The sequence below is a fragment of the Seriola lalandi genome, unplaced genomic scaffold (genome assembly GCF_002814215.2).
Source record: "Seriola lalandi dorsalis isolate HSWRI2012SDOR001 ecotype SW California unplaced genomic scaffold, Sedor1 jcf7180002054451, whole genome shotgun sequence".
NCBI classification, from domain to species: Eukaryota; Metazoa; Chordata; class Actinopteri; order Carangiformes; family Carangidae; genus Seriola; species Seriola lalandi.
In genome coordinates this window covers 213,171-231,098 of record NW_019525004.1, presented here as the reverse complement: position 1 = coordinate 231,098, position 17,928 = coordinate 213,171, and the positions used below count along the sequence as shown (strand labels likewise).

Sequence of the window (17,928 nt, the reverse complement as noted above, 5' to 3'; positions counted from 1 at the left end):
GCGCACGGCACAGAATAATTGTTTTTGAAGAGATTTTGTTTTTAAAAAATACGAACCAAAAATAACAGGTTGCCCCGCTGTTGCATACGTATGAAAAGATCAGCAGAGCCACAGAGGTGAGGTTTCTTCTTTCTTTCTTTATAGTTGTTGATTTTCTCTCCTCATTCTCTCCTGACTCCTGAAGCCGCCACCCCCCCGGGGGGGAAATAAGAGAGAGCACAGTGAGAACTCTGAATTTTATATTGTGTTTGTTTGGGTTTTAGTCATAATAGTTGAAGAGTATCTATGAAGTTTGCAACCCTAGATGCAACCTGAACCTCAGGATGAAGTGTTACCTGAGGTCATTTTAAAAAACTCTTGGTGCAAAGGTCACAGGCTGGAAATGTGTTCAGCAAAGCATTTTAGTTACATTATTATATTACTAAATTATAATAATTTCCTTTGTATGTTTTCACTTCACATTTTTGGTTCGACATGATTTATTTCAGACAAACAAATAGCAGTGTAATCTTCACACATTTCCAGATCGATCCAGATTTGGCCGTCACCTTTGTGCCAGGCAGGTTCAGCTTGTACCACAGCTGGTAGTGGTGCAAGTTGTTCCTTCAGTGGCTAAAGACCAAAGGGTGAACACTAAAACCCCAACACCACCAGCCTCTGACAAGCACCCTGCTAGTATGGAAGCCAGTCCAAAAGACTTGTTCATTTGACTAATCCTCACAGCTTCAGGGGTAGAAATAGATGCTATTATATAATCAAACAAGGTTTGTACTGTAAAACACTGTACTGTGCCACATTTCAAAATAAAATGTACCTGCCCAAACTGCCGTACTTTGTCACTTCAGAGGAAAATTTTTAATCTACTAGTGTTCAGTGCTTATAATCATTTCTCAGTTGTGTATCAGAGTAAACTTGTCGTGACATTTTGATGCCGTCAAATGAAGTTGTTTACAGTGAATGTTTCACAGAAAGACCACTGAAGGCCATTTAATGTGAAACATTATTACTAAACAGGGCGTGCAATTTGTTCAGAATATTGATCTAATGAGATAACTGCCAACATGAATCATTTTACAACGACATGTTCGTAATAAATAAATGTAAAAATGACCGATCCAGCAGCAGGCCGTCGGTTTGTTTTTCTCTCACTTTCCCTGACCAGTTGAGATGCCTGCAGCATTCCTGCAACAAAATCCTATTTGTTGACGTTGTGACCAAAGCAAATGCTTCACTTGTTCACTTTTTTGGACTTTCTGTTTGTTTATTTGTTTGCTGAAACAAAGCTGCATTTCATGCATAGTCAGCCAGTGACTCATCGACGCTTACGCAATGGGTCTCTTTAGCCAGCGTTTGACATTATCAGACAACTAGCACTACCTCCCAATGATGCAGTCGTTGTAAGTACGAACAAGGGTCTCCACTGTTGTGTTATGAAAGGGACTGGAGTCCCAGTAAGATGCAATGTAATTTTCAACAAGGATGACATTCTTTGTCTGTGCACACTGTGAACACATTTGGTCTGTAGCGTGACAACTATGCATCAAATCCCCTCAGCATCTTCGATGTAGGTCACAACGAGAGCGGTTTTCATGAGAATTGTTTTCACCGCAGCACGGAGTGTTAGATTCTGCATCTCAGTTTAGATTTGGCAATTAGTTATATGGTGGATAGTAAAAGAGCTGTAAAGTTGATGAGAAATTACGCTTTCACGACTGCTCGGACTCAGGTTGCAAACATACCTTTTACTGTGCACGTGTTGAATCCAAGACCCATTAAAAAAAAAAAAAGAAAAAGAAAAAAAAAAAAAGCTGTTTTGCCAGTTCAGCAGTTGTTTTCATTGACTGGCTTTATAGGAATATAAATGCGATGCATGTCAGAGTCTTTAGAACTTTCAAACTTTGAGGTTGTTTGAGTTCAATCCAAAAGGCATGGCGTCATCTTCTAACATCTGTTGTGTTACTCTCCACAAACAACAAAATGTTTTTAATGGAGATATAAAACTCCCCATGCATTCTATGCCAAATTAAACTATAACGTTTCTCCCTTTCATTATGACATTTGGTATGCATATAACCAGAGTCCATTAACTGCAGCAGTCTTCAGGACATGCTTTTAAAAGAAACATTTACAACAGTGCTACCATCGGATAATTTATTTATTTTTAATCCTTAAAAACAAAATAAACAGAACATGAATGTGTACGGTGCCAAATACCTTAACCATATTAATCTGTGTACACATATATGCCGCATATATACATGTGTTCTCATGCCAGTGAGGGTTCGGGTGTTTTGAACGTTTGAACTGCACTACAAAGAAGAATAAGTGCTGCACAGGACTGGTCCTTCGGCACCCTGGGAAAGTATCACAGTTATTTACAAATGAAAGTATTTATGGTGATAAGCACATTTGAGCGTCTTACACATGGTCTTAGAAGGAGGTGAACTTTGCTATGATCCGCTTTCAAGTTTTGGATCGGATTATGCACAGAAGCACAGAATATCAGGAATGGACTCTTAGTAATCCAGCATGTACCGCACTACTGGAGCCCGGCAGCAGTGAAGCCCAAATCTGTAGTCAAAATGTTTGCTTTACTTGATTAACTTCAATCAGTTTTACAGACAATTCTTGTAAAATCCTGATCTCATTTGTTGCAGCAATATACAATATCTATCCCCCATATATCTGTATTCTATTGGCAGAACAAGGTGACTTATATAAAGGGGCTTCAAGCATGGAATACCTAGTAAATTTGATGACACATGACAGATATGATTTGTGCAGCTTTGTGTATGACTGAAGACTGAGAGAGCTGTCCGGCCATGCTACTGTTTTCACATAAAGTGTAGTGAGATAAGACAAACTGACCTCTGCACTAGTAAATGGATTATTATTGTCTAGGGGCCAATATTGGGCAAGCAACAACTCTAAATCCAATTACTGATAAAGTTTGACCGGAGCGACTGGGTGAAGAAGTAGAGCAGAGACACTGGAGGAAGACAAAAAAGAGCAAGTTATGAAACCATGACCTTAATCTGTCTATTGTATTTGTGCTATACAGAATAAATATACTCACACAGTCCACCCTGCATTGGGCGCCCTCCAAACACGTTTGACCCAACGATGGTCAGCAGGAATGTTCTCTCATCTGTGATCTACATGACCCAAAAACAAAGCAACTGAGCCAGAGATTAGTCTGTAGGTCAACATGCATGCAGCGTGTGAATGAATGTAGGTCAGGTGATCCAAAACTACACGGAGGGTCACATGCCATAACTTTAAGCGGAAGAGTGGAACTTTATCCGGGGCTCCTGTTTGGATTCATGCTTTCCACAATTAACATTCAGCTGGTATGTAGCTCACATGGACAAGTTCTTAGTCTCCATGATTGTCAGACTGTCATGACTCTGCACTACTAAAGGAAAACAACACATCAATCTGGATAGGACAAAGAAAAAAAAAATAAAACAAGACAGACAGACAACCACTGATAGAGCATTAATACAACTGTGATCATAAATTAATGGTCAAACATAGATGGAGGGAGATGGATGACACAGAACTGGAGCATCCATTGTTGCATGTTATGCCCACCTCTCTCCTCATAATTTAAGTTTACATCTTTACCACCATTGATGAATTAAGGCAAAAATAATGACTCATTATGTTTTGGTTTTAATTCATTTAAATTTCAAATACTAACAAGACACAACAACTATATATGCAAGCGCCAAGGGAAAAATAATGGGACAAATGTTCAGAGCTGAGGTCATTAGCATTTAATGTTCCATTAATGATGCATCTGACAATGTAAATGTTTTTTTTTTTTTTAATAGTCATCCTGAGGTTGCCAGGCAACCAGCAGAAACTCCAGGAAGTTGTTTCTTCCGGTCAATAGATAACCCTGTTCCCCACTTCATGGGCCGCATCCTCTCGGAAGCTGCATTTGAAGACTCGATTGTATCGCAGCAGCGCACCTAGGTTGTCCCATTTTGAAGATGCTTTCAAATGAGGCCAAGAAATTTGGCCTACTTTTCCTGGGCTGACGAAAGCTCCAACGGGTGGATCCTTAGCGGCCCAACCTTTCTCAAGATTCATTGCACACCGGTATTGAATATAATATGGCAGCAAACAAAACCGACAGATAGCCCGACGATTACACTTTGAAATGCAAGTACTGGGTTTCAGCTCAGTTCCACAGCTAACTGTACATCTGTTAAAAACTAAGGGCCTTAAAACATCACGTTTTCGTATAAAAAAAGAGTTGTGTTGTCAATGTTGCTAGGTGACAGGAGCCACACTGTATGACGCAACAGTAAGGATGGGCACAGCTGGTCACATAAAAGCGAAAATCCTCTGTAGGCCAGACTGTCTCATTTCGCTTTAGCCTTAACAGCTACGAAAGGCCACACCTTTATGGACCACATCCTTCGAAGGATGCAACACCTGAATTGGGACTTGGAATTTGTTAGGCCTACAGATGAAATTAACAAAATATAACATGTTAATTGGTGCCCTTTAGAGGTGCTGATAGATCTTTCTTTTTTACCTTTGAACAGAGCCAGGTGAGCTGTTTCTGCCTGTTTCCAGTCTTTAAGCTTAGCTAAGTGAACAACCTTCTGGCTGTGGTGTCATATTTAACAGACAGAGTGACATCAATCTTTTCATCTAACTCTCAGCAAGTAAGTGAATAAAAGTATTCTTTCTAAATGCTGAAATGTTCCTTTCGAGCTTCTTAAGATTTTTAAGTCGTCCCTCAAGACAGACTGCAAATGAAATGCAACAAAAGCTGTGAGCCAAAAAAAAACATGATCCCAGGTTGCCAAAAAAAAAAAAAATAAATAAACTTCACCATATTTATCTTGAAACAATATGTTTCACTCTGAATACGGCCAAAAATGTACCGTACATGCAGATGACATTCATCATAAAGTAATAGTAAGTAATAGTTATAATTAGCTTGCACCCTGGAAATATGTTTTCATTCCATGAGCTGCTAACAGTTTGTCTTATTTTCTGAATAGCCAATAGATAAATTTGGAGAACTGCGTGCCAACACGGGGGTTGAACAAAATAAGAGAAACACCTGACCATGGAAAGCAATGAAAACTTGTAATGTATACATTTTGTTTATCAGAGGATTGTCCTCAAATCTACAGCAGGACTGTAATTTTGTCATTGTAATTGTGACTTTTATTTTGTTAACAACGGCATATGTGAAAGAAAATGAGGCTCATCATATCTCCTGATGAGAGATGGTATCTCTCTCAGAGGCAGAGGCTTCCACAGATACAGGAAATAGCTGGGCCCTAAGGCTGCACAGCTCAACCTCCACTCTATGAGGGAGTTACCCCGCTCTTCAGTGGCCGACCGGTGCTTTGACAGCTGAGGGGAAATGATTCTGAAGTAGGCTGGTGATCCTTCCTGTCCAGCTCACAGCCCCACACGTCCCTGTGGCTGCAGAAGAGAGGGAGAGAGAGAGCATGTTTGTGTTGTCAGTGAGCCAGAATAGCTTTCCCTGAGGAAACTCCTCTTGAAAACGCAAAGTCAGACCTGAACAGTGCTTTGTGAGTCCCACACCGCAGCTGAGGCAGCACCAGGAAAAGCCAGGAAGACTTCAAATCTTTCCTCGGTTTATTTTCATCTCTGTGACACTGTGAGAACCTATTGTTAATAGAGAGCTCAGATAGCAGGAAATAACAAGAACATCGAACAAATGAAACTTGATCGTCTAGCACTTAGGTTTCAGTCGTGTGTTGTCTTTTATTTAACACATGTACAGTTTCCTCGCACTGTCACAAGCCTGCTGATTGACTGGTGTTACATTCACCGAGCACGTGGAATCAATCCATCAATCTTATAGCCTGCATATAAAAGATGGGTGCTGCCTCCTGTCCATTCCACCCTCTATGAAGTGCAATATGAGCAGTCCATGCAAAAATATTTGCCCAGACCTGAGTGACCAAAAAAAGTGCCTTTCCTTGACTCTAGTTTGACTCTGGCCAGACAAACCCTGTGCCCTAGGGAATATGAACGGCCATTGTATTTTTCCGTACATTGTTTTTGCTGCACAGCCAACCACTTCCTCTGTTTTTTTAGTGCCTAACAAACATTATGAGCCTGACTTTCCTTTAGTTCTATTTTTTCTGCCAAACACTCACCTCAGACCCGCAATGTCACCTCGAGGAAATGACAAAGAAAAGATGCCACACACTGTCTCCTCCAATGAATACATCTTCACTGGTCAGTGGATTAATTGTGAATATTCATTTCCTTACCATTTTGGGACTCTACAGTAAAAATATGAATTGTGTTCATTGTTAAGTGTCGGCTCTTTAGCTGCGGGGTCCAAGAATTAGGTCAGCCATAGTACGCTATCACATCTCATACTTTGGCGTTGCAATATATCCCATTTATTTATTTGTATTTATCTGCTCATTCCTTTTAGTCACAGGGAAATGGATCGCGTCCCAGCATTCACTGGGTGAAGCATATAAATATGAATTAGAAACATGTGGGAATGATTTCCTCAGCCTGTTTTGTTGCCACTCTTATGATCTCTATCACATGTATTTAGCAGAAAGAAACAGTTAGAAATATACATGTTTCATGGTGCCAAAGGAACATTCCTAGAACTTTGTCCTATCACCAAGAATAAATGAGACACTTTTTGCATCGTATGTGTCACTTAAGGTATTACACATTTAAAGGATTTGGAAAGAAAAAAGATAAATTTATATTATTAATGATTCGTAATTCACGATTACAATGGCAAAAACTTGAAAATCTGTAAAACTGTTATGTATTTAGTTGCTTTCTTTCTCTTTTATCATTTGTATGTGCAGAATTTGTCACATTTTTTCGTGAAATGCACAAGCTTTGTAGTTTCTTTGATCTTGCCGTGTGATAGGCATCACTGTCATTTTTTTTCCCTGCAGAACTTAACATTAAAAGCATGCTGATATTATTTGCAGGATGCCAGCACATGCTCAATTTAAGTAAAATTTAGGTTGAGTGTATTCCAAAGACGTTATTTGCATGTGTATGTTGTGGAGCAGTTCAATCTGGGAATCAAAGCAAACAAAGCAAGACTTAAGCACACACACTTGGTTGGGGAGTGTTGCGTGTGAAGATTGTTGAGTCTGCAGAGTGAGACAGTCTCTGCTGTAGGCTGTCTGCTTTGGAGGTTATGCAACACAGGCTTGGCCACACCACACGCTAACTTCTGATTGGCTTCATGGAAGCAACTGATTTGAATGCCCTTCCCCCGAAACGGTTTCTGTCTAGAGTTCAACAGACTGGGAGTAGGGCTGTTTTGAATGGATGACTGTACTCCATTTTAGAACATCCATAACACACACACACACAAAAAAAACATCTGCCTAAAAGCAGTTGGACACAAATAAGATCTTAAGCAGAGAATGGGTCTTAACTCTTTTGGGATGGAGCTGAACTGAGTGAACTGAAAGAAGAAAAAAGGAGAAGAAACCTGATGCTAGACCAACAAATCTTCCTCTTGGTTCTGCTTTCAGTACTGTAATCAAAAATAGGAGGGCACTGCACTTCCAATGCGTGACAAGTCAAAAATGAAACAGCTGTCTTACATAAGAATCTGAATTCCACTTACGCCTGCTATGAGACGCATGGGAAAGATATTCTTTCTCTGTTTGACTTCCTCATCCAAGACCAAATATAGAGTGACCAACACTAAGCCCAGTGCCTCAGCAAAATCCTCAACTATGTAACCATTAGAGAAAAAAAAAAAATCTCATTCTGAGCTTATAAACAACATGGACCACCAGAGATGACAAGATCTGCACCGGCTATTTCACGCTGCAGGGCAACAGGCAAGACTAACATCCCTGGAAAATATTGTTTTGTGATGCAGACATAATGTCTCTTGGAATCCTTGTTATGAACCCTGGAAGGCATTGGATAGATTTGCCAAAATCGTGTTATCTTTTACAACATGCAACATTTGTCTTCACTTCTAATTGTAATTCTATTTAGCAGGGCAAGGCATGGTCTAGGTGCACTTTCTAAACAAAGGGAAGCAAAGAACACACACCTAGAGCTGTCCATTTGCGAGCTGAGTGGGAGTGAAGGTGGGAGGGTGCACATCCTTCTCTTCATGGAAAAGGAATATGGTTTCAATCGAAAGTGCTTGGACTCACGCACATTGCTGGCACATGTTGCACTGCCCCATATTTGTTGTGCATTGAGAAAAACATAAAGCACACGCCGAGTCATGCCATGATCGTTTCTCTCTCTCTGTGTACTCAACTACCGAAAGGGTTTCAGAAAAAATCAGCAACTGTGTCAGTAGATCACTTTACCTAACACCTTCAGATATGTTTCACCATTGTTTGATATTGCCACAAAAATACACACACACACACACACACACACACACATACACACACACACACACACATACACACTTACACACTGCTTCTGCTGACAGGTCAAAGATGCATAATCATGTGACCTTGCACGTATGCAAGTCTCCATCCATCCCGTCTGACCCTCTGTCCCTCCAATGGTCAACATGTCGCTATCAAACCATGTCGTTAAACGAAAAGAGTAGCACGGTGAATCAGACGAAAACCTCTGTCACTTTCCCTGCCTCTCTGCATCAGTGGTCACCATCCAAAACAAACACAACACCAGTCATCAGGGCATCTACTAAATGCCAAACACAGCTGTACAGGATAAACTTTGAGAGCAGCGACCTGCCTGGCATCACTCCCTGTACAGGTTTTCAGTGATAGCGAGGCTACGTTCCTAGAAATGTTTAAAAAATTGCTTCATATATTGATTTTCGATGCTTAAGAGTTATCAGGTCATCCAATTCTGCTCTATTTGACTGCTGTTAGTCCGTCTGGAACTTTTTTTTTTTTTTTTTGATAACCTGAAAAGTCTGTGCCAGTATAACTTGAAATAAATTATGTAACGTAATTTTCGTTTTTCTTTCCCCTTTTTCTAATTTTTGGCTGCATACTTGTGATGTTAATATCAGCATGATGATGCATACTGACGTTTCATTTTAATTTCACCGTAGTATTTTTTTATGGGCTATATTATAATTGACATAGTAAGTTTTAGATTTGAAGTTTAAAGAGTAAAATCTTATATAGAGGGAATTTGTTCAAAAGCAAAAAAAAAAAAGAACAATGTTGTGCAGGTTTTGCATTATTTCAAAGACATGTGGCCTGGAGTTTTTCATTTTGACAATTGTGTACATACATTACATTTGAAATTATTATAATCTTTTCAGCCGTTCAACTTGCTGAAGTGGCACTTTAGCAGACTGTAATGAGGTTAAATAAGAGTTGTGGGTTAAAAGGTTATGATTATGCAGAACAAGCAAACACGTGGTTTGACTGCTGACATGCACAAAGTGGCATCTATGTCCAACTTGTTCAGTACGTGCCGTGACTTCTGGAACACTCAGAATGCAATATACATCATACAGTATAGTATATCATACTCTCATACTCGGCTGTCACTTTTATGCTGAGGGTTGAATGGTTATTAGTCGGGCCCGGGATTATCTCTGTGGATTTATTTATGACTGACAATACGCATTCATAATACATTACACCATGTTATCAAAGAGTGCATAAGATGTTTAGTTAGTTATTAGCCATCCAACGGGACAGACAGCAAGCCAATAAAAGGGTTATGAGTGTGTCTGTGTGTGCATTTTTTTTTTTTTTTCTGGAACGTGAATTTCTTCACTCTGCATGCAGCAAATGTTGGCTCACGAGTCTGTGTGTGTGTGTGTGTGTGTGTGTGTGTGTGTGTGTGTGTGTGTGTGTGTGTGTGTGTGTGTGTGTGCATTATGATCGCTGTTTACTTTGAATGTCCTGTTCCTTTCCCCTGGAAGCATACAACCTATATATAGAGAACGAGGTCTGACCTAGCACTGTTTGTCTCCTATATATTAAGGCGTGATTACACTCATGGCAAGAATTAAGGTCAGCTGTAACTCCAATGGTACTTGATCACAATGGCAGTGACTCTGCAAGCAAGGAAACATAATAATGCACTATTCATTTTTGTTACTTTTGATTCCTTTTCCTTAATCTTTATCTTAAAGATAAGGAATTGTATTCTTTACAGATTGTAAAACTGCAGAGAACCTTTAGATCTTTTTGGGTGATATAAACTATGTTTTATGCAACATAAACTTGACTTGACGCGTAGTTCCCAAGAGAAAGCTCTTCTAATCAGTAGAAGTGATCTATCTGGAAGCAAGATTTAATGCAAGGTGAAAACCAAAACAATGGCAGCACATAAATCAATTAGATGTGAAAAATAACACTGTAAGAAACTGCATGACAAGGTTGAAACGGTGGGAAACCATTTTTCCTTAAAAGACAGCAAGAAATGAGTAAACACCACAACACACACTGAAGCTGTTCTTTGAAGCAATAGTTGGGAAAACAAGGACTAATAGAAACGCGAAATCTCATATGATCACTTGAAAGCACAATGTTGACAGGTTGCAGCTTTTATGTGCCTGTAAATGGTTATTGTGACTGTTAGCATGCATATAGAGTGCATAACAGTTACTTGAGATGCCATATAAATGCACTTGATGTTTTGAACGAAGCTTTGTTGTGACAGACGGAAAGACTAGACAGACACCATGACACATATAATTCTAGGAGTCATCTATCTTGTCACGCTAATGAACATCCTCATGTGATCTTAACCTGTGAAGAATGTAATCTTATGTAACACTTCCATACAGCCTAAATCATGTCATGTGTCATGTGCATTTGAACAGACCCTTTGTTTTTTTCCTGTTTTTGAGGACTCTAGCACCCAGTTTCATAAGTGGAGTCTTCCCTGCAGTACATCCTGCCGCACCTCACAAATTGTTTTCTGTGCAGCTGAGGTCATCAACCATGTTTGTTCCTTTGAAGCGAACAGGTATATCCAGCTAATTACTCAAAAGGATTTTTGCATGCTCTGATCACCTCAGTTTGGGGGAATGTGTCTGGAGTTAAGCGATGTCCTTTTAATCCAAACTAATGGTCAGAGGTGAAGGTCAACTCTAGATACAGTAGAAAATGAGCTGTGTGCTGGTGACCTTTCTGCATAGGTAACCTCTGCACAAGCTTCAGCGTGAGTGCACAAAGAGAATGTACACCAGCAGAGTTGTGTTTGTTTGTGTGGTTGACTGCGCTTGCTACGTTACGTGTGTGTGTGTGTGTGTGTGTGTGTGTGTGTGTGTTTGGTTTGCTTGTGATGGGACATTTGTGTTTGTGTTGAATGCATCTCTGGAAACACACCTGCAGTTTATTTGTAATGAGTGCATGTGTGTGTGTGTGTGTGTGTGTGTGTGTGTGTGTGTGTATCTGTGTATGTGTAAGAGTGTTTCCCATACCACAGCAGTGCATGTTTCATGCCAATGGTGCCACTTCGTTTGCAACACAGCAGGGCGACACTCCTGAATCCAGGCCAAGTTATGTTTATACTCTTAACCTTATCGTCTGCAACTGCGACTCTAATGGTGTCAAGGATAAGATCACAATGTTCAGCACCTCTACAAATGTAGCCTGGGAGGGTAAGGGATGACCACAACACCGCCTAAATAGGCAATGATACTAAAAGAGGCAGAGTGGATGATGTCATCAGATGAAACACACTGACATTATTGCTGAAACAGACATATTAAGTCAAAACACACAGTCTCCACATAATATCCTCCCCGCAAAAAATGTTTTGTCTCTAAAGCGACACACAGCACTCATAGTTCAGTGTGAACAGATTTTTTTTCCCCTTCAGGCCTTTGAGTTCAGCTCATCTTTGACCCACTGACGGATTTTCATTTTTGCAGTGCAGTGCTGTGTATTTTAATATTTGGAGTATGTACAAAATGTGCTTGTTGTGCAAGTGGTTGAGTATCTGCTGCATAGAAATCTGTCAAATCTATCACACCGAGGCTATGAGTGGAGCGCCTCACACGCCACTACGCTAATGGTTTGTTATCTGTCTGGCCTTTTTTTTTTCCTCCCTCTCACTGTCAGTCATCCGAACCCGAGCAGCTGGGAATGTTTTTTGCTGATGTGCCTCCTCTGCAAATCAACACCTCGTAGCCTCAAAGTTCGCCGATAACACCTGACGACAGATGATTTACAGATCAAAGAGGCTGTGGACATGCACATGTTTACGATTGATAAATTACTCTGGTAGCATTAGCTACGGCCAACTATTGCATAAATTATTTTAAATAGACAAGTGACACAAGTAGCTGGTGGACTTTTAATGACACTGACAAAGTTGTGCTATAGTTGCATCGTTATAAATCATTTGAACCATTCCCTCTTTGTTGTTGTTTTCTTTACGCGTTTCGACAGACATTCTTTAAAGGTGCTATATGTAAGTTTTTTGCTATCGCTATAACCAAGGTTAGCATTAACAGCTATTTACTTACCAGTCTAGAAGAAATGTTACCAGCTCATCACCACCACCCGCTCCCAGCAAGAAACCACGCTCGGCGGGGGAGAAAACCTTGGCTACATATAGCACCTTTAAATGACTTTATTTGCACGTCGTTTGGCAGTAAAATATCTGTAATTGCTCAGGTATCATGTAGTCAAGAGTTACATGTGTGTGTTTACATATTCTTTTACACTGGGGGTTGAGGTGCAGAATGTGTGTGAGTGTGTTAATTTGTGCGGCTGGCAATAAAACGTGTGTAATCAATGTAAAGTGTGAACTGCTCTGCTGAAACACATTCATTTCATGCATGAACTCCAATGATGTTAAGTTCATTGTTTTGGATGCTGATGCTTTTTTTTTTTTTTTTTTAATTTCATCCTGTTTTCGTTAATCAGCAGTAATTAGTATATATAAAAGTTAAAGATGTAATACATGAGTACGGTATGTACTTTTATCACAGTTTATCACTTACTGAATGAAAATTCAAATCCATAAAGTTCAGAAATAAAGAAAGAAGTTATTCCTTTCTTTCATGCTTTTACACTTCTTCAACCGTCCTATAAATAACACAGACAGTGACACATTTCTTCCAAAATGCGCATTATCTATGATGAAGTCCATTTAAGATGCAGACTCAACACATACATATACCCACCATTCATTCATTTCATATCACTACCAGAATTTCAGTTCAGTTCAATCTCGTCACTTTCTTCCCTGCAGGAAGGAACTGTACTCATGGGACTCATTTTTGAAAATTACATTCAGCAGTGAAAAGTCAATTACATGCTGCTACTTATGGTGACAAAAGTGGGTTGAAGGCACATCAGCACAGATAGCACTTGTCATTCATCCTCAGGGGAGACAAAGACAGCTGCCACAATGTTCCGCTTCCATAATTGATCATTAACCATAATTGTCAATTCATATGGCAGTTAATGGAACATGTAAATGCAAATACTAAAAAAATAGAAAAGTTAACATATCACCAAGTGCATTTTTAATGAAAGTGTCATTGTGTGAATTATAATACAATTTGTTCATGAGGGCATTAAGTGTTGTGTGACCTACTGTACAGGGCTTAAAATTAAAGCAAAAGAAAAATCAGTTGCACGGTAAAAGTTTTGTTTTACATATTTCTGAGGCGACAGATTTCTCTATTTCACAGCTGCAATTGTTTCTCAAAAGATTTAATTCAGATTTTGTTAAGTTTTGCTAATTTGTATTGATGTATGAGTGTGTACATTTGTGCACATCTGCCATCTACACACTTATTAGGATTTATTTTCCTGTGTAAAAGAAAAGTGTAAGGTGCAAAAAGGGATCAAGACTGAGTGGAATCTTTTAATTAAGATTGTTTGTTACAATTTTTATATAAAAGTATAGTGCAAAAACATGTTAGTTGTTAGTCCTCGAAGAAACAGCATCTGTGATTGAATAGCTGTTGGAATGCAATAGCTGCATAAAGCAAACAAAAAAAACAAAAAAACAAAACTAAAAAAACAGGTTGCCTAACGTAATTAAAAAAAAGGCAGAACCAATTAACTACCAATATGGGAACATAAAGATTCGGCCCACAAGCAAACAATCCTTCCTGATCCACAATAGCTCCACACAGCTGGGGACAGGTTAAACGGCTGTAAAGCAACTCTCATAAAGTTCACAACCCCGGAAAACCGCAGGACGGCAATGAACCCTCAGAAAACATGTTGTTCTGCCATCCATAAGCAGGCAGCCTCCCAACATGAAGACAGGTCAGGACAGGTGTGAACTTTGATGAACTCTATACTGTCTGGTATCCAGTGTGCTGCTGTTTAATGTAATTATGTGTTCAGTTGCAGGATTCAATTATATGTTCCCAATTTTATGATTCAAAACCAACTGTGTAGCAGGGTGTAAACAAATAGTAATTTATAATTCTCCCCCCTCTTGGTGCAACCACTGAAATATCATTCCTTCAAATTACATTACATGAAATTAAGGTAAATTAAGTTAAATGATTAAATAAAAATGATAATGTAGTGATTTTCCACTGTTTAGGGTTGTAGGCTTTAATAATACGAACAACAAAAAACAAATGATAATTAAACTACTCACTCTGGCTCACCCTTGGCCTGGGACCAAGTTAAAACGGATTGTTACGTAAAGTCTTTTCATTCTAATATTGTTTGTGAAAATACCTTACGCAAGTTTTTGCCATCACCTAGTTGACCTCCAATTTGCCTGCTGGTAACTTTTGTGACGTCAGCCCGTCAGACACACCTGAGAAAACACAGGAAAGTTGAAAGTGACATGTTTTTGTTTGATACTGTCTATCCTAAGCCTGTCTGGCCACTTTCTGTCCGTCACACGCGAGTGAATTCATGCAACAAGTGACGGGTCACAAATTTTCATTAAGTAGTTCTGAAACTTGTTTGAGCAAGATAAGTTGAGAAACTGGAAAACACTGGGCACTTCTTCTGCTGAGTCAGCCTGTTCTTTCCACAACATTTCCCTTGTGAATTTATAAGAAATCAATGAGGAAACTGTAAATGCTCACAAGATTGCAGTCTGGCATGACACTTAAAAATACAATTTGGCCACGAGAAAGAAGGAATCCACAGATGATCATGTGACACACTGAGCAAATACTTTATCTTACAGCTGTTTTCGGGTTAACATGAGAAAACGCTCACTGGAAATCATGTTTTATACATATTGTGTTTTGCTCACGCCATGTGTTACTGAGTGCCATGGATGTTTTTATAACCCAACAAGGAAAATGTGTGACTGTGACAAAGACTATTAACAATAATACTTTCCTACTCCAACCTGTTTCAAATTGCACAATGTTGTAATGTCTTTCTTAAAAACACAGAAGCTGAGGAAAAAATATTTTTCCAGACATTGAGTAAACATTCACAAGACAGAATGGGTATCTAATCTATGACTGTAACAAATTCTGTTCAGCCACACCACATTCAGCTGGATTGCTGGAATTCTGTAGTTTAACAATGAGGAATCCTGACTACTATTTATTGGCCTGCACATTTTTGTTCTGTATTTCAGGAACGGCTGCCATTTTGATACCTTAGACATCCTCCTCAGCGAGCCTGGAACCCCTTTTTCACAGCTGACATCTGACATGTCAGGAGAAGCATGGGTGTAATTAATAACATCACTGACATCTCAGTTACTTGTGCTGATCTATTTTCACAGTGCTGGTGTTGTGCGTGGCTCACTGACATACTTATGCAATAGTGTTATTAGTTACGCCTGTGTTTTTCCTGATATGACAAGTACATTTTGGATTGCACCTTCATTTTGTTAGAAATGCCTTGAGCGTCCATTCTCCATCTTTCTGGTAAGTAGTAGAACACTCGGTTCAACAGAACAAATAACTAGTATAACAAATTTGCCAAGTGCGTCACCGGTATTAAAATCTCTGACGTCCACTTAGCTTTAGCTGCTGTGCAAACCAAAATGACAAAACAGAGAAGCACGTAATTTCTTACACATACATTTATAACTCATAATGTGGTACAGATGAAAGCGTTTACACAAAGCAAAGAGAGATACCCTCCCAAAATATGGTTGAGCAAATAAATTACAACAGCTTTAAAAGTGCTCGTATGTAAGCTTTTGCTATCGCTATAGCTACCGTTAGCATACTTACCATCCTAGAGGAAACACTGCTAATTCAGGATCAAACTTCCTTCCTTTACTCACCAAGAGCTGCCTCCAGCGGCGGAGACGGAGTCACAACCAACCGCTCCAGTCGAGGGTAGATGTCCAAATATCCGTCCTGTTTCATTCGTGATCGTCCCGTATTTGAAAATGAAATGCTGTGTCGTGTATAATTTGTCCCATATTTTGGTACACATTTCACGTGTAACATTTCATTTATAAACCATGTCCTCAAAGTGCTGTAAATAAGGTAATGTCAAGTGGAATGGAGAAGTTTGTCAATGAGCAGTAGACTGTCAGGCTCTGTGTGCCGTGTCTTGTTATAGCGCATACCATGAACGTTTAGTCTGAACCTCAGTGGCCAGGGTAGGAATCTGATCCGTGCTGCATGTCATTCTCTCTGACCATCATCTCAAATACTAATTAAAAATCAGTATTCAGTATTGCTGTAGTCACAACATGATGATATTTCAGGAAACAGAGGACATTTCCTGTTCACGTAGGCTAAACAAATCAATACATTACATTTCTCGACTCTTGGACGAACTGCAAGTCGTCCTGGTGGTTACGAAAATGATGTGAAATTCATGTCCAAGTACACTAAATCAGTAGATTACATTTCGTGACTATCTCATGTATTCCCAAATTGCTGGGTTGGGTGTTCATCACAGCGGCATCTGTAATACCTGCTATTCTGCTAGTTTTCCATTACATTGTCCTTGTTTTTTTTCACTTGTTTGTGTGTTTCACTACCTGGCGTGTCACAACAAAGGAAGGGTTTCCCCTTTTATATTAATACAAATAGGGCAGTGACAGTTATTATCATCATCTGTTTTCATATTCTGTTGCACATGTCTTGTTCCTGACATGACTTGCTGCTGTGGACACCCAGCCAACCCCGCCCCACAGCACGCAATAAAAAAGAGACTAAACCTGGATCTGGGAACAATGTGTTGATGTCAAGAAGTTACAATGGCTCATATGTGAAGGACGTTATCCCACATAAGCTTTCTTATTGAAATGTATCAAATTTCTCAATTGATGCTGTCAGATTTTATAATCCAAAAGTCTCTATGCCCCAAGGATCATGATCCATGGTTATAATTTAGTATAATCTTTTCACATTTAATAATAAAAGTTTCACAAGTGAACGGTTGTTGTTCATCATTTGTATATGATTGGCCCGAAAGGAAACCCTCTACCAGCTCTTTATAACACAAATCTATTCCCAAGGTTGTCTGGAGTTCATTTCCCTCTCTGTTTACATCTTAAACTTCCTGCAGTCCACTGACAGCTCTCTTCACATGGGCCAAAACTAGAACAGAGGATGAGGAATGTTTGCCACACAAAAGGGAACACACACTGACCGCAATGGAGGAGGGATGGTTGCATAATCCTTCAAAAACTCTACCAAATAACTGTTGAATCCGTATTTGTGGAAGAAAGTAATATGACCATGAAAACGCTGCCGTAAACTCTTCCATAAACTCAACGTCAACCTGCAAACGGCCTTGTTGTCTTTGTGCATTTGTGGAGGTTTACTGAAGTCTTAGGAACCACCCTCATCTTAAAGTACTGCCACATTAAACTCAACATCTTTCATTCGCTGCTATGTTCACTTGCATTCTACATATACAAGAGGTTAAATATAGATCAAAGACGGCCTTTTCCAGAATTACAGCTGCATAGCATCATACTGAAACAACATGGCTATTCTGTGCATTTTAATTTAACTTTATTTACATCTACTAGAGCTCTTGAAAAATGTGTATAAAGAGCCACACCCAGTACCCACTGGGTGTTGCA

The 17,928-nt window shown here is 39.4% G+C and overlaps 1 long non-coding RNA gene across 1 annotated transcript; it reads right to left on the bottom strand.

Moving 5' to 3' along the window:
* Window positions 1–3,764: 3,764 nt before the first annotated feature.
* On the bottom strand, window positions 3,765–8,631 carry LOC147818839 (uncharacterized). Its single transcript, XR_015437553.1, has 3 exons — window positions 8,446–8,631; window positions 5,554–5,654; window positions 3,765–5,457 (listed from the first exon to the last, which is right to left on the bottom strand). It is a non-coding gene; the product is annotated as an uncharacterized LOC147818839 (long non-coding RNA).
* Between the last annotated feature and the right edge of the window lie 9,297 nt (window positions 8,632–17,928).